This window comes from Hirundo rustica, chromosome 14 (assembly GCF_015227805.2).
Source record: "Hirundo rustica isolate bHirRus1 chromosome 14, bHirRus1.pri.v3, whole genome shotgun sequence".
In the NCBI taxonomy this organism is placed as follows: Eukaryota; Metazoa; Chordata; class Aves; order Passeriformes; family Hirundinidae; genus Hirundo; species Hirundo rustica.
This window is the reverse complement of record NC_053463.1, coordinates 9899584-9924462: the sequence shown is the minus strand read 5'-3', so window position 1 is coordinate 9924462 and position 24879 is coordinate 9899584.

The window sequence follows — 24879 nt, the reverse complement described above, 5'->3', positions numbered from 1 at the left end:
ACAGTTGGCACAGTGTGGAGGAGAGGGAGAAATACTATCAGTACAGAGGACTCTTGCTCAAAAGAATATTTTCTACTTTTATCATCCTTGGAGAGTCCTGAAGGAATGGATAAGCCATTCACCAAGGACTCCAGTGAAATCTGGTGCTGAGGCAGCTGATGCCACCACCAAAAGCTGTGCATTAAAATGCTTTGTCTGGGTTTGCCAGATATTGACAGGAAAGGAAAGCTTCCAGAAACATCCCAGCTGAGCACTGCTACCATCACTATCTGTGAGGAGACAGAGAGGAGGGAAAAAGCTTCTTTGGTTTCTTTGAAGCTTATTTATTCCAATGGTAATGTTATCAGAAAGGATAAATTTTTGAGCCAGTAAAACAGTTCGTGACCTCTAATTTTATCTATATACACACCAAGTGCTTCTCTGGGCTATAAAACCCTAAGATTTGAGGGAAGATCTTAAACACTACGTGCCCAGCCTATTCAACAAGCAGCCTCTGCCTCAAATTTGACCTGGTCCATGTTTATGACATTAACAGCCCAGTGCTGACATTGCTAGTTTGGAACAGACATACAGCAAGCACAGGACAGATTCCTCTCACTGCAAATCAAAGGCCCGAGCAAAAAAAGACAGTTGAAGTCATCGAAGTCCAAGCAAAAAGGGGTTGAAGGTGGGATTTTTCCTCTCAGTTCAGTTTTATATACTGTTACAGCTCTAGGCGGCCCCATCCTAAAGCAAGAATTTCCCACTAGTTACTGAATTAGCCCATTGTTTGTATTACTTGGCAGCCTTACAAAACCACAGTTTCAAAAACCTTGATTCAATCTGCATATGCTGTGCTTTCCCAGTTCTACTCACACCTGTGGTCACTTATCCCACCAAGGCCAGGGTATCATTAAACTCCATTGTGCTCTCTGTTCTGTCCCCATTTGTTTTCCCAAATGTTTCCATCAAAGTTTTTGTTCTTCCCATCATGGACTGAAAACCAGACTGAGAAGTTCAAACTTTAATGAAGCTCTTCTCCTGAAGAACATCCATTCCTGTGAAACTGAAAATATAAGCAATACCTCCATCCTGGACAAACAGGAAAAGTCAAAGATAAATGTGCGAAACACTCACTGTGTTCTGAAACAAACCCCAGTATTTTATCTGTTATTTCAATTAATTAAATTTCAAATTTTGTATCATGCTGAAATATTAACTCAGTTCCACTTATACATGTTAAGGTACTATAACATGTTTTCAAGTAATTGAAATAAAATATTTCATCATATTAAAATTTCAGAAATATAGAAAGGTAATAACATGATCTTATTGAAATAATAAAGAAGTTGTGAATAATTCACATACTTTTCTTTAGTATTTGTCTTTCATCACATAATTGCATCTTTTCATTACAGTTCTAGTTGTCTTGAAATGAAAAAAAAAAATCCAACGAAAAGAAAATTTCAGGTTCTGGCTGTTTCCGCTCCTTGACAGAAAATTCATCTTGGACCAATTTATAGAACAGAAAAAAAATAAAAAGAAAGTGGATCCAAGTGAGCAATTATCTACCTCTATTAGGCTTCTTGAGCACTCTGGGGAGTTTCAAAACATTAATTTGTTCAGCAATTATAACAGGAAGACATTGTCAGACCCCCACAGCAGGAAAGGACACAAAAAGTATCCCTTTTTGCCAAATGCTTGTCCCTGAAATATCTGCAATAAATTATCCACCTCTTCCACAGTGAGCAACATCCTTAATAGGTGCAGAGAATCCATGAGGGTGCAGAAATCTGAGCTGAGGGACAAAACAGAGCCATTAGAAATCAGAAATTAGCTGGATGTATCAAAACTACCTCAACGGCACAGACATCTTTCCAGTGCCTACAGGGGCTACAGGAGAGCTGGGGAGAGACTTTTGACAAAGGCACAGAGTGACAGAACAAGGAATGGCTTCACACTGACAGAGAGCAGGTTGGACTGGGTGTCAGGAAGAAATTCTTCCCTGTGAGGGTGGTGAGGACCTGGCACAGGCTGCCCAGAGAAGCTGTGGCTGCCCCATCCCTGGAAGTGTCCAAGGCCAGGTTGGATGGGGCTTGGAGCAACCTGGGATAGGGGAAGGTGTCGCTGGCCATGGCAGGGGTGGAACTGGATGAGATTCGAGGTCCCTCCAAACCCAAATCATCAAAGTGAGCCCCAGCACTGTCCTACACCCACTGGCAGTGGACTCAGCATGAACATCCCACGTTGGGAAGGGAGATGCACCCCCCTCCTTTAAACCCAGCCCCACAAACTGACAGGACCAGGCTCCCTGCCCGAGCCCCGCTTTCCTGAATGCTCACCAGCTGCCCAGCACCCCAAGTCCTGGTGTTCAACACCTGGACATCAATTGTGGTTCTTATCCAAAACTGGACAGGATAAATTGGACAATTTTGTCCTGTGCAGACTAGAAGTTGGATTTGATGATCCTTTTGTGATCCTTTCAACTCAGGATTTTCTATTATTCTACAAACATTAATTTCCCTCAAAATATTAATGCATGCGTTCTATGAGTCAGCTTGAAGAAATATTACGTTTGCACTTACATATTTTTCTTTGGCATAAAATCCTCCAATTTTCAGTCACTCAGCCTTGTCTGCCTCACTAAAACATTATGTAGCTGAAATGCCTTTTGCTCAAGTTTTTGCATTAGTCATTTCAGTCACCTTCTTCCATCAGGTGGCTTTGTTTAGCTGGTGTTAAAAACCCACACTGCAGCAGGGGAACAATTTCTGCAGCACAAATCAAAGCAGGAGTCTCTGAATTGTACCCTTCTTAGATAAAAAAAATAGACTTAGTGATAAAACATAATTCAGAAAATTTTTGCTACTTTCAATAACAGGACAAATCCCAGTCCAGCAGTACAAGGTAGCAAAGGGAAACTCATGGGAACTGTGGCAGGGAATGGAGCTGATGTAAAAAGCTGTTCCAGCACAGAGAGGATATAAAGGAGAGTTCAGTATTCCTTCTGCACTCTTCATCCTTCCTCTAAAACATACCTGTTATCTCTGATGAGCAATAGTCCACCCTGTAAAGCCTGCCCATGGAAAGCAGCATTGCACAGTTACCTGCTTTTCTCCCAGATTTACGGTGAAAGTCCAGAAAAAAATGTAAAGAAGCTATAAAGCTTTATACAAATCATCTGAGGGATTTCACATTTTGTTATCTAGGAATTAAGGAGTTATCATTAGAAATTATTTTGTCTGGCCCTGTTGCCCACTGCAAATGATACAATCCTCTCCGGAAGCAAGTCAATAAAGGGCCAACTCAAATAAGATCTCAGACAGCTGTCACCCCTTCACTTCCTTTAGATTTGCCATTACTACTTTTTTCTTGCCTCTGTCACCAGAGGAGACTCATCCTGAAGCAAGGCACATCTCCAGGAGCACACGTGACAGGTGAGCTCAGCAGCAAAACCAACAAGCTGTAAAGCCAATGCAGTAATGGCCTCATGCATTACAATGCTTGCTGTGTAATAATGCCACGTATAAATAACAGACTGCAAAGATCATTAAAGCCAATCAAAAGTATAGATTAGCCCATAAAACCTGTTTAATGTCTCCCATATTCTGATACACTGTGAAAGAGAAACTCCAGTCAGCAGTGGATGGGGGTGCTCAGCAGCAGCATCAAGTGTTCAGCATCCTCACCTTGGAGGTTTCCTTACACTCTTATGTTACTACAGCAATTTTTTACATCCTAAATCCTCCACAAGGAGAGGGGTAGCTGATGACTGTGGCCATATTTCTGCTGTAATCTCCAAAAAATGTCAGATCCAGCGCAGCTGCTCTGCCAGCCCCAATCTCAGCACCCCAGTCCTGTTTTGTGGCTCCACCAGCCCAAACCTGGTAACAACACCATGGGGAATTCTCCTGCAGTGCAACTGGTATGGACACAATCACAGAGTCACCAGGGGTGGAAGATACCTCCAAGAACATCTAATCTTCAACCCAACCCTACCATAATCACACCTAAACCATACCCTAAGCACCACAACCAGACTCCTGTGGAACGCTTTCCAGGACCATGACTCCACCACCTGGGCAACTTAGTTGAATGCCAATCACTCTTCCAGTGGGGGGGTGGAAATCTGATATTCAATCTGAACCTCCCCTGACACACAGCTCTCTCCACTGTTTCCAAATCAGGTGGATAGAGATGAAAATTTTCCATGATAATGAAAAGTTTTCATAATAATGCACCCCTTTAGCAAAAATCTTTATCATCTGGGGGGAAAGCAGCTGCTTCTCATGTTCTCCATAACAGGCTGTCAAGGGACACCAAGTTCCTAAATGGCTATCCCTACCTAACCAACCGAGATCACATATGCTCATTCTCTGCTTCTCAAAGACGTGCTTTATGATTATGTATCACACCTGATGGTTCTATTTACAATATTTCCCAATTAAATTTTATTTAAGTTTACTTTCCAAAATATAATTACATTTTTGCTTTAACGAGATGCATTTCCCCTGCCAGCATAGCATTATGCATGTAAGAAAGAGAGACGGGCAAACAGGTGAAGAGTGACTTGCCTTCATCAGCATTTGGCAAATCCTCTCCCACATCCACAAAACCTGCTAGTATTAGCAGATGGCATATCCTTCCTGCTTGAAGACAGACACCAAATCCTGACCTGAAAGGCCACATTTGTGGTCTCACTTCCCATTTCACAGCAGAGCAATCTTTAGAGCCCAGCAAACTTTATTCTGTGCTCATATATTCTCTAGATGAGGAACAGGGTCAACTTGCCTACCACCTTTTAAAAGGGCTGCACTAGCAAGAAGCTAAAATGAGATGCTTCCAGCAAATATTTCATGTTTTACCTTGCAGATCAGACAATTTAAGCCATGCTGTATATGCTAATAAAAACAATTTCTTAAGTTACTATTTAGTATAAGAAGTGTCTGTTATAGGAAATAAATTCAGCAATTAATATTGGCCATAACCTTACAGCAACAATTTTTTAAAGTAATTTCCTATTTTTTAAGAACCACAACTTGTGTTGAGAGCACATTTGCATTTTATTACCTCTAAATGTTTAACTACCATAACTAATGCTTGATTAATAAATGGCTATCTACTGCTGCTAGTTGAAACTTCACAATTTAGATACAGCAAATTATTTGCCACTGAAAACTGGTTCTTCCCAAACAGCAATGTAGGGAAAAAAGGATCAAAATACAAAAACAGGTTTAATTCATTGTGTCTCTTAAGCCTCAGTCTATTGTTCCAGCCAAGCTCATTAAATACTGGGTAAAGCTATAACGTTTATAGGTCTTATTTGGAAGTGAAATTGTGGGAGAAAAAAATCTTATTACGTTTATGTGACCAGTCTTCTACAGTTCATATCTCAGCTGGATACATCCCTTTCAGGGACTTTCTCAAAGCAGCAGAGAATTCTTAAAGCTTTTGGTTCCTGGAAGAGCTCAACCTACATCCAGCACCTAGAAACATCCTCCAGGTAAAAGGCAGGCATTTCGGGTGGGGGCCTTTGTGTTGTTGGGTTTGGGATTTGTTTGGTTTGGAACTTTTGGGGGGGATTTAGAGGTTTTTGTATCTTCTTGTGGATCTGTGGGGTTTTCCTTAAAGGCTCAGACACTTTTTCCCATTAATTTTCTTTTTTTTTTTTTTTTGAACATGCCATTAACTCACCAAGTTGGTAGCTATAGAAGCATGAAGACTCTGGGACTAATTTGAATTAAAATGAAACATTGTGGTTACTACTTGCTTGCTTCCAGTCCTCACAATGGAGCTTTCAGGGGGAAAAAATTGCAGAAGAAAATATGAATTGGACTTCAAAGCTGTTAAAACAGTCTCTGGCAAAAGGCCTTACCTGGGATGGCTGGTTTTTTCAAATGCAAATATGTAAGACATTTAACTATGCGTGAAGCAGATCTCAAGCGCTTTCTATTGCTTCAAATGCTCCTTTTCCCACATCCCATTTCCTAAATGCTTGTGCTTTTTAGGTGGCAGCTGATTTAGCAGCTTCAACTTGCTTTTCTTGGAGATAAGTGATGCTCAGCCTGGGAGCTGCAGCACCACACCTGAGAACCAGCCCAGTTTGCTCTTCACCTTCACACTTCGGGTGGTCCTCAAAGCCCAAGGAAGTAAATTTTCCCCAGCCCTGATCCTGCAAGATGTCAAGTTTATAAACACGGCTTTCAATTAAAATTATTTCAGCAGAGCTACATGACAAAATAGAGGAACCAGCAGAATAGGATCGAAGAAGCAGAATAAGAAATCTCAGGAAGCAGCAGAATAAATCTTCCAGTCTGAACAATTTTAAAGGAAAAAAAGTGCAGTTAATGGAAATCTCACCATGCATCCAAAAAGAAGAAAGCAGAACTGACAGCTACGAATCAACTACTGTTCTGTTTTTTCAAGACATCAACAAAGGTTACAACCTGCTGCACAGCAGCTGTGGACACAGCTGTCATTTCAGATTTGATTTCATAATATCTGCTTTCAAATTAGGCAGACTTCAACACTGATTAGGAGCAGGCTTTTCTTCTACAAATGCTTATAAGAGGAAGTGCTTCCTCACAAGTCATACAGCCTTACAACAGTTTGGCTTGCTCCAGAGATAAATCAAAAATATCCACCCCCATAATCACAGCCTTTTTATCTTGGCAGGTCCTGCCAAGTGCTCAGTACTCTGAATTTTCTGCCACTATCAATAGTGTTAAGAACTAATACTCAGTAATTTTTCAGAACTCCTTTCAAGCCTTTCAGGAACTTACTTGTATGAAATATTAACAAGAAAAAATGTTCTGAAGTACTAATAAATTTGTCTCTCCCCAGCCTCTAATATAGATGAAGAGCTGTACAGGGAATTTTCAAGTTCTCTTTAGGTCCTGGGGGTCTTTGGGGTGTTAGTTGGTACCATCATCCCACAAAAAATCAGCCTAATTTCACTGACCCAACACAAGTAATAGAATCAGCAGGACTGCCCTCAGCCATCAGAAGTCATGGATATCCTCCATCCCAATATCTAGGGATATCCTGGCTCTGTGTTTAAGCAGCCAGCCACTTCTCAAAGCAAATAGCCAGGATGCAGAAAAGCACCCAGGGAGAGCTGCTGAAATCCTTTAAGAGAGTGACTCCAATTTACTCTCATCTGCATGTGTAAACTGCCCACAATCTGGCAGCAAAACTGGTCTGAAATAAAAAAAAAACAACCCAGAATATTTCTGCTTGTGCCAAGAGTTTCCCTTTCCATGCAGGGCACCTTTATCCAAGGTTAGAAAAGCAGCTGACAACTCCATGTGCAAATGATGCATTTTCAGTCACAATACAGACCATCAATTTCCCATCGACAGGAGCACCAAGATAAAGTGTCCACACATTTAATTGAGATTATGGTGGAAATTAATTAAAAGATTAACAATGTCCAAAAGTGATGTCACAGGACAATACCCATAACTGCAGTAGAGCTTACAAGGGACAATAAGTTAATTTAAAAATGCTATTAAGTACACATGGATGAAAAGAAAATGTCATGTGGCACTTCTGGTTTGAGATAGTCATAAAGTATGTTTTTTAGGGCTCAAAAATTTCTTTTACGTTTGAGAAAGTGTGAAATATTTCAAATTGTGCACAAAAAAAAATAGAGTGTGGTTAATCTCAGGCAGACAGAAACAAGAGAAGGAAAAGTGTCATCAGAAGTGTGAAGAGCCAGTCCCACAGGAACAATGACAAAAGGTGGAAAATTAATAAGTAAAATTCCTCATAGTTTGTGCAGGTTGCATTTTGTAATTCAGTAGGAGTTATTATACTGCAAAATTCAAGGGGATAAAAATCCATTACAGCTCTTCTTTACACCCTGCTCCAAGGACTCTTTGTCTAAAAGAACTGCATTTTAATCTGTTTGCCAAATGTTTTCAATACAATCCTTTAATACAATACTGTGTAGAGAATTTCAGGTGAGAAGGAACATTTGGTGCATTATTTCTGCTGTTTAGTTCTTCACTTCTTACACCTACACAGACATAACAGGGCACAGGAAGATAGCCCTTCCATATGAAGTGTTAATAAACTTTTAATAATAAAATATTTCTCCAGGCATCAAATCCTGTTCCTGCTGAGGACACTGGAGTTTTACCATTCACTTCAGTGGAAGTGAGACACAGTGTCCAGCTATGTATTTCGTATAAATTGCATTGCTATTAGACTTGATTCCCAACAGAAATTACAGTCATACAAGCTCTAATACTCACGACCTCCAAAACAAATCCAAATACTTTCTTCTTGCAGCCACACACATGCAAAGATTTTTTTTTCTCTTTAAGTACTACAGCAATTAAGACAAATTATGGAGATTATTTTTTTCTTCATTTGGCTTCCATCAGAAGTTCCCCTCTATTTTAAAAGCTAAGCTTTGCTCTTTTTGAGCTCTGCACCTACAATCACAAGCTCAGTTGCAGGAAGGGGCACAGGGACATGAGCTCAGAACTCCTCAAGTGGCTGTGGAGAGGTTCAGCCTGGAACCTCCCTTCTCGGAGGAGGCTGAGCACATCCTCAGCTGGCTTGATACCAAAAAAAGCATTCTTTGTGCACAGAGCTGAAGTGAATAATGAATGACACCTCAGTTTTGCCTACGTGCCGGGCAGGCTGGATTTCCCCTTCCCAATCTGCCTGACTGCCTTGCCTGCTCTCCACTCACAGGAGTGTGGGGAAGCCAAAGCTCCAGCCAACATCAGTTTGCATTTCTGTCATACAAAGCACCCAAGTTCACCCAAATTCAACACAACAGCCAGGACTTAGGTAAGGTAATGGCCATCCTCACCACCTTCTGTCCAAGCTACCAACCAATGCACCATGATGGCAACATAAGAGACCTCTTAGGCTCTGTGGAAACCAAGCACAGGTTTTTGGAGCCCTGAGAGCATGTCTAGCCTCTCCTGACTCAGCTTCAAAGCTTAAAGACATTTTTAAATGTTTTTAAGTGTGTGGAATGATAGGTCTATCCAACAGAGAAAGCCAGGAACATGACCAAGGTCTTCCAGGGTTGTGTCTCATCTCTCTGGTGCTGCCTGGTGAAGCACCAGCCCATCCAACTCACAGCAGGCAGCAAGCAGTGTTGGGAGAGATATTTTTTTAACAGATATTTTCTCATGAGTTCTTGCTTGTAGGTGAATCCTAGCTGCTTGCTTCAATTGTTCCTTTTACCATAAACCAAAACATCTGGTCTGTTATAAAATATTCTGAGTTTATATTCAAGACATTTGGAAATCCACACATTTTCACTCTCTGGAAAAGAGTAAAAACCGGCTCCCCAACATGTAAAATCTATCAATTTGGGTATGAAATTAAGTTTCCACCTCACATGAAATCAAGTCTTATTTTTCATTTCTAAATTCCACTTTTCCTCACCCTCTATTCTCCCAAAGTCAGCCGAGACCATGTGCCAGATACCCACAATGGTGAATGATTATTCACCAAGCAACCCAGGGAAAGAAAGGAGTCTGGCAGGGCTGCAGGATATTGTGGGAGGCTGTAGATACCAACAGCTTTAAACAAGGTTCCAAGTGCTAAAAACGGTGAATTAATCTACATTAGTCTCCCTGCTTTACCAGCTAGACAGGTCATTTAAAGCTGTTGTATCTTCACACTACACTGCCGACAGCACTGGAGACATTTTCACAATTCATCTTGTAAAGCAATACGCTCTAATTATTATTTCTTTTTCTTCTGCTTGGGGCTTTGCCCATTAGGTGGTGGGAAATCAAAAGGATATATGCAATGGTTATTCTGTCATCTTCATAGCTCTTAAACTGCTTCTCTAACTTATGTCAACGTGTAAGTAATTGTGCCAACATGTAAGTATTTGTGTGCTTAACTAAAAAGGACATTAACAAAAGAAAGAATGTTATTGTTTACATGCCAGCCAGAGATGCTATGGTCTGCAGGCATTTTCCTGTTTTTTACAAACAAAGGGTATTTCTTCTGATTTTAAACACCCCTCCCATCTCACCAAACCCATGCGCTGCCGTAACTGGCTCATGCTCTGCTTCTGTCTCCTTAACAAATTCACCCTTATTCTGTGTCACGGACCTGGTTTATGCTAACATGAAGACAGACAAACTGCAGATGGAGCTACTTTATCAGAACAGCCTTTTCCTCCCTCCATTCCCTCTCAGCTCTGGCCACAGTGGCACTCGGTGGGAGCTGTGGACAAGCTGGGCACCTCCTCTGTGTCATAACACCTGGGCTGTGCATGCAGCAAACAAGAAAACAAATTGGCTTGGGAAATTTCCTGCCCACACACCTCAAAGACACCAACAGGAGCAACTTGCAGACTCAAACAAAAGCTGAATTCTTGTTTTCCCTCCTAAGGCCACTTTGCTCTCTCATGCGGGACACACCTTTTGTGCAATGCGCCCCTGGGGGCTGCAGTGATGGGTCAGCCAATCATACAGAGAGAAGAGGAATTTGACAAATGGATCGTTTTTGGTGCACTCTGCACTTTTGACTCATAAATTCCACAGAAAACAAGGTAAATGGAGCATAACTTATTAATGAACAGAGCCCTAAATATCAAACGATCTGCCGTGAATCACCAGCAGGAATTGCAGAGCCCTCACATCTTGTTGGTTATCACACGCTGCAGCGGCTCAGCGATGGACAAACTCTGCAGCAGGGTGTCAAGTCACACAGGATAATTTAGGAAATAACATCCTGCTTTCTGTAAAGCACGTTACAGAGAGGTGCTTGCCCGACCTTCAGACTGTGACCTCCAGAGACAGTGATCCTGCCAGCCTCACCTTGCATTGCAAGCCTGAAAGCACCATTAAACCCATGATGAATTGTGAGCCTTGGAAAAGGCACATGAACCCTAAATCTCAGCAGAAAGCTGGGGCAAGTTCAGACAGTTCTGAAGAGGGACACCAATGAATTTTTTGTGTAGATAACTTAGGAGCGACAGCTTTCTACCCCGCATCACTTCTACTGATGGATAAAAATGGACAATTCTTCCAGGTTTGAAGGTCTACTAAGGTCCAGATTAAGCCTGGAAAACGACATTGACTATTCTGAGAGCACCACAGGGCAAGGTAAAAAAACATGAAGAACCTTCAATTTCCTCCTTTCTAACGGTTGTTTGCTCTATTTGAAAGTTGAGAAAACATGAAAAAAAAGAAAGAACAAAGAAAACCATGTACCCAAGTAACTTCTCTCAAATTATCTCTGAGCCTGAGGATCACTCACAGAGATAAGTGTGAGCACACACTGACTGCTGATGGCCACAATGAAATACCTGGTTGGGGCATTTTCCTCACCACTGTTCTGGTTTGAATTAATGAGCTTGTTTCTATGCTTTTTGGTGTCCTTGTCAGTGGCAAGGAGTCAGAACTAGGTGGTCTTTAAAGTCCCTTCCCAAATCATCCCATGATTCTTCTTTCATATTAACATGTGTTAATCTTCTGGAGTTAACTTTAGTGTTGTTTTCCAATTCTCTTTCCTGCCTAATTTTTCCTTAAGAGTTTCCAAGCATGTTGGTACAAGTCTGCCTCCTAGCACTGAGCTGCAGTTGCCTGTGTGCTGTGGAACTATCTTTAAATATTTTTTTATTATTATTATTTGTATTGACAGAAGCAATAATGATAAAAAGTGTCCACTACTTTTAAAGGCCATTTCTCCCTGTATGTGTACAAATATGTCATCTCTCAACTGTCAGACCTCTAAATAGGCTTGAAGTGAGTTTCTCCTGTAAATGCACCTCTTTTTGCAGGGATGGCCTATCTCTAATTTCCTTTCTTTCCTACACTTTTGCACATTATCTTGCTCAAACTGCCAAAATTTTGGCCAGCAGATAGCAATTAGTGCATAGAAGCAAAATGACCCACTACAGCTGGATGCTGTGCCATAGGCAAAAAATGCAATAGAAAGCTACTTTAGCTGAAATTGCTATTTAAAACACATTTCTATAAGGAGGCTACAAACCCACCCTCTAATTGACTACCCATAAGGCTTCAGCTGCACCTGCCAGGTAGAGCAATTTTCTAGAGACTATTAAGTAAAGCAAAACCAGCAAGACAGATTATTGCAATCTGACTGAAAAAGCAGCAAAGTGATAAAAAAATTACCATTGAACTCAATAGAAATACGGACTTTCTACCGACAAAATGTGAACTCCTGTCAAAGGGAGCTGGGGAAGCATCCTCCTGAGTCAGAAGGCCATTACTCAAACCTGCATATCCCCCTTACTGGTATAAAGGCTTATTAGTAGCTAATGACAAAAAACACAAAATAGAAGCCAGCACAAAGAATTGAGAGATTATCAGCAATTAACTCAGTACAGAGGAACTTTATTGTCCAGCTTAATGATTTTTATACAACACTGGCCTTAGGTAGATTTCCCTTGAGATACTGTCACCACTAAAAGGAAAAAGATCCTGCTCATTTTGTCATTTTCAAGTTAATTTCTTACAGGGGTGTGAGAAAATACACAGTGTTTCCTTAGCTAGCTTGGCAGATGAGCAAGATTATGGGGAGGCAGCTGGGCAGTGGAGCAGAGAGTACTACAGTGATGATGGATGGTGTGGACATCTTGGCCTTGGCAGGCCAGAAACCTTGGGAGCAGCAAATAGAAATATAGGGGAGGAAGCAAAAAGGGATGTGGTTCTCTGTTTTAAGGAAGTCATGTAAGACTGCACCTACAAGATTGTGGCTAAACAATATTTCTAAGAAACACTAACAATGTGATTATTACTTGGCAGAGGAAAATCTTGCCTAAAGCTGTAAGAATATATATACTGAGCTTTGGAAACCGTAGATGACTTCAACTTTACAATAAACGACTTCTTGCTTGCACCTAAGTGGAGTCCCATCTCTCAGTTGCTGAAACAAGATTTGTTGCTAATTCCCAGTATTGACGTGCTGAAAGCGTTCTCTGCTGGAAACGTAAAGGAGCAAGGTAAGACTAAAATTACTCATGTGCTTGAATAATGTGTCCTGTTTACTTTGGTGTCCCCTTCCACAACTGTCCCTGCCTCTGGCAGCATCACCCTGACAGAAAGTAAAATGCTGTTAATGCATTAAATCGAACAGCGAGATTACATGGGCTGCCTCTCCAAGACAAAGTGCATTAACTACTGATAAATTCCACCTCTCTTCAAAATTAGAATGAAAAAGTCGCTAGCCAATACTTTCAGGAAACAAATTACATCCCTGGAGCTATCCAGAACCCGTGCTCTGTTCACAGAAACAGTGAGAGCCAAAGCCACGAGCAAGAAGTTGGATGTCACGAGCAGCTGCTCAACTTACAGAGGGGAAACAAAGACTCAGGGAGACAAAGTACTCCCAAGCCAGAGAAAACTCTCTTTTCATAACATGTGTTACCCTCTAATACATCCCTCCTCTCACACCTAAAGGAGATATATGCTTGTTCAGGGATGCTGGTGGAAGCCAGCATATCAAGAAGAAGGAAAAAAACCCACACAAAACCAACACTCCAAAACATAACTGATCTAATTGCAAGTGATCAATCATCTTAAAGATCTCTTTGGAGGTGGCAAATTATCAGAGGTGGCACCAGGGACAATTTGCCATTTTTCCTCATGTATATTTTGGCGATTTTGGGGGCAGTCAGGTATGCCAAAACACATCTCCCTGGTCCACTCCAAGGATTACCTTCATTTTTCATTTGCTGGATCATGTCTAAAACACTAAAATTCAGATTTCAATGGCAGCAGCAAGTGCTACCTGGATAGATGTGGGCTGGTGAGAGTACTCCTAACACAGGAATATGGCATTCCTCTCCACTTCCCTTCAATATTGTCAAAGGTTTCACCACTCAACAAAACAAACAAACATTGAAAAACAATACTACTTTTCTTCCCCCTCTTGTCTATAGAATAATGGTTTTTCGACAAGCCAAATGAGAAACTGTTAATGTCTTTCCATGGGCAAAGCTTGAGAACCCTGTAAATTGCCTTGCTTAATGGACTTAGGAGTTCAGCAATCCATTCAGAAATTCCACACCGAATCAAAGGGTTCAGTCCTCAGGAAGTGCACACACACGGTGCTGCCGCTCTGTGGGTGTCATTATTTATGTCTGGTGGATTTGATGGAGAAAATGTCATCTGGAATGAAGGAGGACCTGCATCCACCACCCCTCTGGCAGAAATGCACTGAGAGCCCTTCTCACCCCAGGGGACTGTGCAGATGCCCCATCCTTCAGGGCTCCACACCATCTCAATCAACACAGAAAAAACAGAAATCCAAAGCACCTGCAGGCACCCTCGCCTGGCTCTAAACATACTGTAATGACCAACAGCTTGAGTGCTTTTTTAAGCTGTTAAGAAGAAAATCAACTCATTTAACTGTTTCCCCTGCCATGGGCAGTGGCTGCTCAGGACAAGGTTGAGGAGGGACAGGGCTGTCCCTCACCCTTCCACATGCCATCCCGTGAATTCCTGTGCCTGGCAAAGCCACTGCTGAGCCAAGGAGCCTAACGAGAGCAGAGGCTGTGCTGGACTGGGGATGTGACCCCTGCAGAAGAGCAATTCCTGGCATTAACACCCCTCACCGTTCTGTAAGCTGTTCTGTAAGGAGACAGCCCAGATGAGAGCTTGTCCTCAGCCCGGGCTGGTGGAGGGGAGTAGCCCTGGCCACACATCTCTGCCTCAGGCAGTATCCCTCACTCCTGTGTGATGGGGATGAGCTGAAGGTGAAAATTTCAAATCACTGTGCCTGCTTTGGGATTCAGAGCAAAGCACAGTCCAAAGGTGATGATTTTCTCTCTATTTTAACAAACAATTTTTTTGAAACTGCTTTTATTTACTTATTTAGCACAGAAGTTGACATGAAAGCCCATGGACAGTCATTGTGGCTGGCTCTGGCAGCCAGCTCGGGTTGGGATCTCAGCTCTGTGAGCCCCAGAAGATGAGGGTATGAACTGATGTCTGTAGGGGACTGCTCCACTCTCTGCCTCATGTGCTGAGACTTGAGGAGATTTAGCACCACTCAGTGTCTTTGTCACGCCATGGGACAGCCAGGCAGGCTCCAGCCCTGATTCAGCACACCCTGACTGTGAATGCACAAACAAACCCACCTGAGCAGCACACTGCCTGCACTATGGGAGAGGGGCTGCCTCGGCACCAAACACCCCAAACTGTGGGAGCACTCTGGGAACCCCCAAAGAGTGCAGGAAAAACAGGGGTATTTTGGTCTGCATCCATAAATCCTCTAGGAAAGGAGTATAAAAGGAGGAAAGGGAAAAAAAAAAAATAGGTGAGCTAATGTCCTTTGCAACTTTTGGAAAGTATAAAATACATCAGAGAGAACAGGTTCCAGGTCTGATTACTCCTGATTTACAGAAATGTGCAACCATGGGGACACATATGTTATGCTGATAATAAAATATACATGTCTGCAGCTGGGACCTAGAGCAGAACTAAAACGTACTGAGAATACTCAAATCTTTTCCCTCCCGTGTACCTTAGTTCTTCAGAGGGATTTTTTTTTTTCTACTCAAAATTAAAATGAAGAGGAAAAAAAAAAACACAAAAAAACCCTTCTAGGATTAGATCCTAGAAAAACAGATTCCAGCTGGGAGCTCAAGCACCTGCAGAGAAGTATTTATAAATGAAAGGACTGACATGACTTTAAATACAGTGTCATCAGAAACTTAATTATACAGCAGCAAGCCTCTAATTGGAAGTCACAGAGCAATATATTGGCTTTGTCATGTGATTTGATACTCTCCAAACTGCTTTCCCAGGGTTGTTTGTGTTATCTGTCTCAGGTTTGAACAGCAGTGTTTGTTTGCAGGCTGTGGTGGGATTAGCCCTATTTATCTTCACGGGCTTTGTTTCCTTGAACACAGACTGAATTCACATGGATTTGTTTCAGTGCTCCAAGAAATCCTTGGCTTTGCTTTACCCAGCCCAGAGGCATGTTTGTGCTGGCTGAAACTAAATATCTTGGGCACCCAAAAACTCCATGTTCAAGTCAGCATGTGTATCCCACTAGAAAGAGAAGGGGAAAAAGACCACCCACCTGTGATAAATCAGCTTGAAAGTTCTAACACCTGTTAGTTTCACACTGAAATATTAATTCCTGTAATTAAATTTTTACAAAATAATTGATTTTAATGTGTTATTATTCCAAACTGAAAATAAATACTCCTAGAGAAAATCTCAAAAGAAACTACTGAAAGAACTAATAGTCCATCCTCAATGCCCTCCACATAGTCACATTTTCATTTGAGGGAATTTTGTAGATACAGTTACGCAACATCTTTCTCTTCCTTTGGACTGTCTTGTCTCCTGATCTCAGTCTAAAAATACAGTTATTTCAGTTTCCAATTTTAATTCTGATTGCATATGATTTAAACATCATTCATGTTCCACCAGCTTGGGTTTTCTCAATCCAGGTGTCCTGGTATCACTGACAAGCAGATACAACTATTCCAGATTGGGGGGACTTTTCACATTTCAAATTAGTTCATTACACTCCTCATCTCTGCCTCACACCACATGACTCTTGAGGGCCTCCCGATTATCACAGAATCACAGAGTGGTTTGTGTTGGAGGGGACCTTCAGACCCTGGGACACCTTTCACTATCCAGGTTGCTCCAAGCCCCATCCAACCTGGCCTTGAACACTTCCAGGGATGGGACACAGCTTCTCTAGGCAACAACTAATTGAAGGACATTCAAAAGAACACAAATCACAGCTACGGTTTTCTTGCATCACATCCTCTGATTGCTCAGCCTGATGCACCTCCTGCCTGGGAAGCCCACCCAGTGTTTTCCCTCTGATTTTCTTGTCCTTGCCTCCCCTCCTGCTCACCCTCAGAGCTGCCACACGACCTCTCCAGTCAGGGGTGCTTCCACTATTCCCCCAGCACCTGGAGGCTGGCGTCTGCAACACCAAATTTGCAGCAGGAGATTACAGAACTGTAATTACTTGAGCTGGAAGCTTCCAGCCCAGCTGATTTGTCCCGTCATTTAAAAATTCACTTGTTTCCAAACAGGGCTGGCGGAGATACAAACACACAACCCCTGGCAGGGGTCCAGGGAGCACTGAGGATGCTGTGCTGCTCACAAGTGAGATTTTCCACTGCTAAAAAAAGACAACGGTGAGATTGATATTACGTTTTAACCTAGGGGTTGTGAAAAGATGAGACAATATATTCACCCCACTTCAGATAACCTGAAGGAATGTGACCTTATCCCTATCATTTATAACCCAGACGGCTGAAATGAGCACCAAATCCAATTATGGTGTATTTTTATTTACCTAATCTACCAGCAGATGGCCTTTAATTTTAAATTTTCTTAATTTCAGAAATCTGTTCAATCAGAACTGGCAGCACAACTCACGTTCCCCTCTCCACAGGGAAGGGTTTAATGACAGCCCCATGCAAGCTGCCACTTGGTTATTGCCTTCCTGGGCCTCTGCTCATCAGACCCTTCCCTTGTAATTAGATACATATATATTCTTTGTCTTCCTATTGGATTATGAGGCATTTAAGGCAGGTGTCATCTTTCTGAGCCATGATTATACAGTATCTAGCAAAAGCAGAGGCTAACCCTTAGCTGGAGCTCCTAATCACTACAGTAATGAAAATATTTCCTTTTCAAATGTAAATTGAAGACTCAGTCCTCCAGTACCTGAAATAACCAAATACCTCAAGGATAGCAAAAATTGAGTTTAAAAGGCAGGTAATTTAAACTGAGCACAATATGGTTTTATAGTTAATGTATAAAATTAAATCATTGAATGAAACCACGCTCCTTTGTTGTGTCAGCTTTACAACCACATGCCCATGGAAAGGCTCAGGCTCATGGATCAAATGGAAAACATTTCCTTTTGCTCCATTTTTTACAATTCCTTAGGAACATTTTTGAATGGGATTCCCTGCCTTTCTCCAAGAGAAAACACTTGGTGGAGCCCAGGGTGGGTCAGAAACATCCCATCTGTCAGCTGCAGCACCTTCCAGCAGCTCAAGCCACCCAAAACACTGTAGCCTGCAGGGAATCGTTGAGGTTGGAAAAGAACTTCAAGATGAAGTCAGACCTTCAAGATGAAGTCAGACCTTCAGACAGACTGCAATAAATACCTTTCCCACTACCAACACCTGCTGTGAGCCCAGGCTGGCTCTAGCAGCCACTGATGGGGGGATACTTTCCCCATCCAACGCTGTTGACAGAGCCCAGGAGCTGCTCAACTGCACTGCAGGGGATAAGCAATTTGATCCTTTTCCCCTACTCCTCTGCCCAACGGGGCCCAGCTGAAATGAAGTACCTTCACAAGTAAAATACACAGACCTCAACAAATCCCTATTTGCATAAACCTGTGTTTTTGCTAACCACAAACATGTAGTACAAATTACTCAGAGACACTTTTCTCTTTTCCTCACCTTTTGGCAAAACATGATTTATATTCTGTTTGTGGGTGAATCAAGTGAAATGCTTAATTATGAATAGCACTTGTACATATAACCCTTTCAGCTGGAATATTTTTATAGTGAAAATGAGGAAGACCTTAAAAATTATTTCAGCTACAAAACTTAATTAGGCCTGTTTCTCATCCCAGCTCAGGCCCTGTGCAATGATTGGGTGTAAATTTGCATTTACTTGATAGGGCCATGAAACACCAGAGAATAAACCATGGGAAGGTGTGAGGCATCCAAGCTCCACTGGATGCAGTGATGCTGTGAGAACGTGCACCAGCTGAGCATCTATCCCCAACTAGATACAAGTGGTCCCTAGCAAAAATGAAAATTATACCCACTAGTTTTATTTATGGAGAGCTAAAATACACACATTCTAAAGCCAAGTCTGTGTTCAGCAAATGAAAAATGCATGTTAACTTGCCACCAAGGTTATGGAGAGGCAGAGGAGACTGTTTATCAATGTTGGCAGGATTTTTTCCTCCAGATATATCTACGGAGATAGTGCATCTTCTACAGGAAATAGCATACTAGATATTAATGTTATGTTTAGTCTAATTGCTCAGACATCCTGTGATGCTACCATGTTGGAAAGCACTGATTGACCAATCAAGCTGCACCCTTGAGGCCACCAAAATCTGATAGAGAGCAGGCAGTTGGAAAAAAAAAAAAACAAAACACACCCGACAACAAACAAAAACTCCAGTAGTGATGGAAGGTGGCCAAGACAAGAAACATCTCAGGCTACAGCTGTGAAACCCAACTGGCCTGGGATTACAAACAGGTTTGGATCCTCCTGGTAACAAGGGCTGTCCTAACCTCACCAAATCAGGGAGAGCAACTCCCTCAAGGCTCCTCTCCTTCTCTGTACATGGCTTAACCATGAGCAGGAGGCAGAACCCCAGCCCTGACAACACTAATAAACTAAAGAGTTAACCCCTCTGCCATCAACATCTTGGGAACCTCTTTAATTTTATAGGGAAGTATTATAGGCTTGTACCTAAAGACATGAGGTGAGCATGTAGATGTTTGCACTGCGCTAAAGCCATAACATACTAAGCAGGATGGGAAAGAATATTAAAAATACACTGAATCAGATATACCTTGTGATAATACAAAATCCAAGACTACTTAAACCAAAGTCAAAACACAGCCAACATTGAAGCAACAGAAATTAACTCAGGGACAGCTCTGGGTTCAGATGCACCAACACGACTATCTAATCAAAAAGGGGTTTTCCCCATAAAACAACCAGGAACAGCTTTGCACAGATTTTTTGCCTCTAGCCCTTGGTTAAAAAAAAAAAAAGGAATTACGTACTCTTTTAAAGCCATCCACCAAACTGAGTCTCATGAAGGAAAATAAATATTGGGGTTTGGGAGCTTTGCTAAAGCAGAGACTAATACCTGTCAGCTTGGACAGGCATTAAACACCTCATAAAGCACCCAGAAGCTTCAGATATAGATTTCTGCTTTAGAAAACAAAGTACTGGAGGCAAACAATATTTAAAAAAAAAAAAAAAAAAAAAAAAAAACCACCAGTTTCAGTTCTCTAAACCAATGTATTTGTTAAATAGCCAGTTAAGTTAAACAGAAAGATATATCGATGTGCTGATTTGTAAGGTAGGAAAAAAATCTACCATGTAGCAATTATACAGCTGGTTAATTTTAGGGAGAAACTTCATCTTTTTATTAAGAAAAAAGAATGCAATTAAAACTTTGACATGAAACAATTTATCCCATTCTTGGTATTTCTTTCTGTTTGTTGGTTTAATGCCTCAAAATTATTTATCTTATTATTTACCTCTATGTTTATTTTTGAAGAACATCTTTTTTGTGCCTTCAAGTCACTTTACTTATTAGTTCTCTGGAGTTCATGTCCTATTTCATTATGTTTTAATCGTTACAGTTTCGCATTTGCAATTTGCATTTCATTTCCTGTTGTAGCAAGAAAAAAAAATACTAACGAAAAGGTGATTGTAAATATTAATACAAGTCAACTGATAGTCATCCAATAAAGCATTTTGCAGCAGCAGCAATTACCTATGTTTGAGGAGGAAAGTAGCAATTCAAGAGCTACAAACACTCTAAGTTGAGGGCACAGCCCCTTCTTAGAAGTGGAGACTGGGCCATCACAGAAGAGCACTTAGAATTAGCAACAGCTTGCTGAAACGAGAACCTGCCTGGAGCTAAACCAAGACCTGTTGGGTAATCATCAGGTGTCTAAAGCACATCAGAAGTTGGGCTACATACTCTCCACATCATCTGTTAAGTGCAAGCAACTGCTTAACTAATACCATGGCACTGACCTACAAAAATTTCAAAAACAGTAAACCAAGTAAAAAAACAAAATAAATCCTGCACCAGGAAAACCAACAGACCAGGTTGGTTTCTCCTCTACACACCTTCGCTTTCACACCTGGCTCCTGGCATTGCACCTCAGCAACTTCAGTTTTCACTTTGGGGGAAGACACACTCAGCTCAGAGCAAGGGAAATCCTTTCAACTCGCTCAGGACCATTGTTCTGCAGGCTTTGAGCTTTGCCTTTGCTTCCCAAGGCCGGTTCCCCACCACGCTGCTCTGCAGGGACAGTTCAACCTCCAGCAGGAAAACCTCTTCCCCATCTCCAGAAGTGATGCCTTAGCACCGCTGGATCATATTGTTCTGACAGGGGATAATTATCCTCATTAGATAAACAAAAGGCAGGGCTGTAAATACATCTTAGTTCTAGCAGAAGAAAGCACTTAGTGACTCCTGATGTGTGAGCTGAGCCCCAGCTCCCCTCGGCTGGATCATTAACCTCCTGCAGGTGCTGCAGAGGAGTTAGAAGGGAAGAGGGCAGCAGGAGCTGCTCATTAGAAAAGCTCCACAAAAGGGAAAATGAAAGCTCAGGGACTGCTGTTTGAACTTGCCTCCTGTAACTGCTTGTTGGCCTCGGACAAAGCCGCTGGTTGAGAAGGGGGTGACCCGCAGAGAGCCCCATAATCTGAATTTCCTGGCTTGGTCACTGCTCCGCATCCGCAGCACAATGCCATGGTATCAGGAAAGAAACAGCCACAGGGAGTGGTGACAGCGGGATCCTGAGCACAGCCTTGTAAAAGCTTGGTCCAGGCTTTCAGCTTCCCAGTGCTTGCAAGAGGATTGCCTCTAATACCCTACACACTTGTGACTTGGTAAAAGCTCCTTGCAGCAAATTACCCCTCAAAAGCCACTTCTCCGAGCAGCTCCTGTCCATGTGTCACAGCAACCTGCCCTCCCAGAGTGCTGCCTGCAGGCAGAACATGACAGCTAGGTGGATTTAATACTCATTTAAAAAAAAAAATCTGCTTTTTTTATTATTATTATTTTCCTCTCCAGTTTCTCAGCTTTTCTGTGTTTCCACGACTGTTTTGGTAGGGATGAGTACCCCCCAACACTCACACAGGCCAGGGAGCTCTGCAGCCACAGGCCAAAGGAGCTATGATCAGGACAAAGTGTCCCTACTAAAATTCTGAGGATCTTACAGATTGGTCCTTGCAATAAAAAAAAATTAAGAGTTGAAACCTGGAAAAATAGAGCTTTTCTTGATGAGAAATTTGAGAAATTTTACTTTAATTGTTGACTTAGAAAAACGTTGGAGGTGACCTTTTAGATAAGCAATTTACAGAGTTCCCTCCTGCAGGAATAGGAAACGATTTTACAGGCGTTTCAACATCTGACTTATTCTGTTAACTCCCCCTGACAGGGAGGAAAAGGGAGGGTCAAAGTAGGCAGGGAAGAAGTCCAGCCCTCCTGCAAGCCACGGAAAAAACTAGTGTGCTCTGCCAGTGGTGCAATTTCCCCCAAAACCTGGAAAAAACAGAGTTGGCACAACAGGGACAAAAGCTACCTCCCATCAGAAAAACCTGTTATATCTTTAAAGGAACTGAGATCGACAGCCACACAGTGAGAACTGCTGCTAATGAATTCAAATAAGGAAGCACCCAGGAATTAACCGGAATTTTGCAGATGCTAATTTCCTGCTGAGCAAAGTCAGTCTCACATCTGGCAGCTTTTTACAGATATTCCCTCCCTGCAACGCAGGATCTGTACCCAGCACACCCTCCAGATGGTCTGGCTTCCCCCAGTGCTTGCCCAGTGCTACAGCCTGCCCCAAGGGCTGTCACCCAGCCTCACTTCTACCAGCCTTCTCATGGGACAGCCCATGTGAGGGAAGAGTATCAGCAGCTGTAATGAATATTCACGTCCTTTAAAACAGATTATTGTCTCTTTCTGGAGGATCTGAACAAATTCTCCTCTCTCTAGACAAAGCACAGAGCAGCCGCTTTACAGTCACTTGAGTTTTGTTCAAGTTTAGAGTGATGGAGCTGGAAGCAGGGAGGCTTTAGCTGACAGATAAAGTCTGGCAGAGCTGTCCCAGAATCTGCAGCAGCTGCTCTGATTCACATGTGGGAAAAACACACATGAAAAAATGAATCAAAAAGGTAAAGGTATCAAACAAGATGAAACAAGAACTAAAGAGAAGCACCCATCCAAGATTTAGGCAGCAAGTCATCTCATCCTTGCTTTATGATCTCTGATCTGTGTTAATTCTTCTCCTCCCAAGCTCATTCAAGGAAACCTGGCACAAGGGGTGATGCAGTAGTGCCATGCACAGACACAACACTGAGCCCCCTCTCTGACCAGCTTAAGTGTTAAGAGAATGTACAATATCCATCTTGACCACACTCCTTTTTTTCTTTCTTCCTGTCTTCCTCTCTTCTTTCCTCCCTATTCAATCTATTTCCATAGACCCTGAAAACCTTTGAAAGAGCGTGTGTTTTTAAGCTGCTGACAGCAGTCCCAACCCTTCTCACCCCCATGCTTCCTTTGTTTCCTGCTGGTCTCAAACCCATCCCTGGCTGGCTGTTGTCACTCTTGTTGTTGACTGCAGGCTCCCCAAGACAACTTTCCTGACCTTATACTGGGCTTAGTCAAGTCCTGGATCATGACTAAGGCTTGAAATGCTAAGATACTCTCAACTAGAACAGGTTTCTGCAGTCATAATTTCCATCATAAAAAGCACACATTTTGTAATCACCACAAAATTCTCCTTTTTCTCTCCTTGCTGCACAACACTCTCACAGTGCAGAATTATACCTCAGCAGTTGTTTACTCAGGGTTAAACTCCAAGTGGTACAGAAAGCTGAATTCCCTTTGAACCATCGTCCCTCTGAGCTGGTGGAAGGATGTCCACAATCCTCAGCAGATGGTGTGGTCCCCGAGGTGGGTTGGAAGCAGCTGCAGTCCCTCCCCATCAATAGCAGTCAAGCACATGGTTCAACTTTGGCTTCCAAAACAATCATTGGTAATGATCCATCAGAAAGTTTTTTGATGAGTGAATGATAAAAGTAAACAGGACATGGTAATAATCAGACTTTATTTATAGCCAGGTAAAACACCGCTGCTGTCAATTTTACAAAGTGACTTTGAAGGAACTTTCTAAAGGGGATATTGAGAACGTTTCCCCCTCACACCTGCAAACCACCATAATCATTATTGATAGCATTTCTAGAATGGCAGGTACAGAGAAACAGAGACTGTTATTCTGTGTCAAAATTGGTTTATGGTGCCATATTTTTCCCTTGTTTAAGGCAGCACCACTCATTCACAACATTAAACAACGTTATTTATGGACTTTAGCAGAGCTTACTACATTTAAATGTTTTAGGCATTTCATTTTTACAACATACCTTGTTCCAATATAATCAATGTGCTTTTTTCTCGGGCTGTGATAGGAATGCAGTTTGTGTTTTATAGCAAAATCAATATAAGAATTAATGGGTGACGAACAAAGTAAATCGTAAAAAGTGCAGCGAGGTTGTGAGATCTCTTTTGCTGTATTGATTCCATTAGCATGAGGTTGCCCAGTTGTACACAGTTTCATATTTGATAAGCAAGCAGCAGACCTCATATTCTGTGGAAGACAAAATGGGCGAAGCTCAGCACTGGAATAGCTATGCCAAAGTCATTGAGGGTAAAGCAAGAATGGAGATGAGCCAAGGTGGCTGCTGAAACACAATGAACTTCAGAGGCAGCAGCCGTAAACATCAGATGGTCACAAACGGTGCCACTGACTTTTATTAAAGGCTGTGATACCTGAGAGATGACATTCTTGGCTGTTTATGCTGCTGGGTTATATGTCTTTTAATTAATTCCAAAAAATGATGAGAGGAGAATGCTACTCCCAAGGTTTTTTTGCTAGTAGATGAAAAGTTGAAAAATAACTTTTTTCTTTAGTGCAACAAACCTAGATTTCTTGTTAGAGACAAGCAGGGAAGAGCTGTAGCAAGTTACAAGCAGTGTAACCAGGAACAGATTTTTCCTTTCCTTTGACATCTTTTCACTTCTGAATTTTACTCTTACTCTTGACCAAGGTATATGTGCTAGGGACTGGAAAAGCCTCCCTTGGAATATCTCTGGAGTCTATCTCCCCACTGG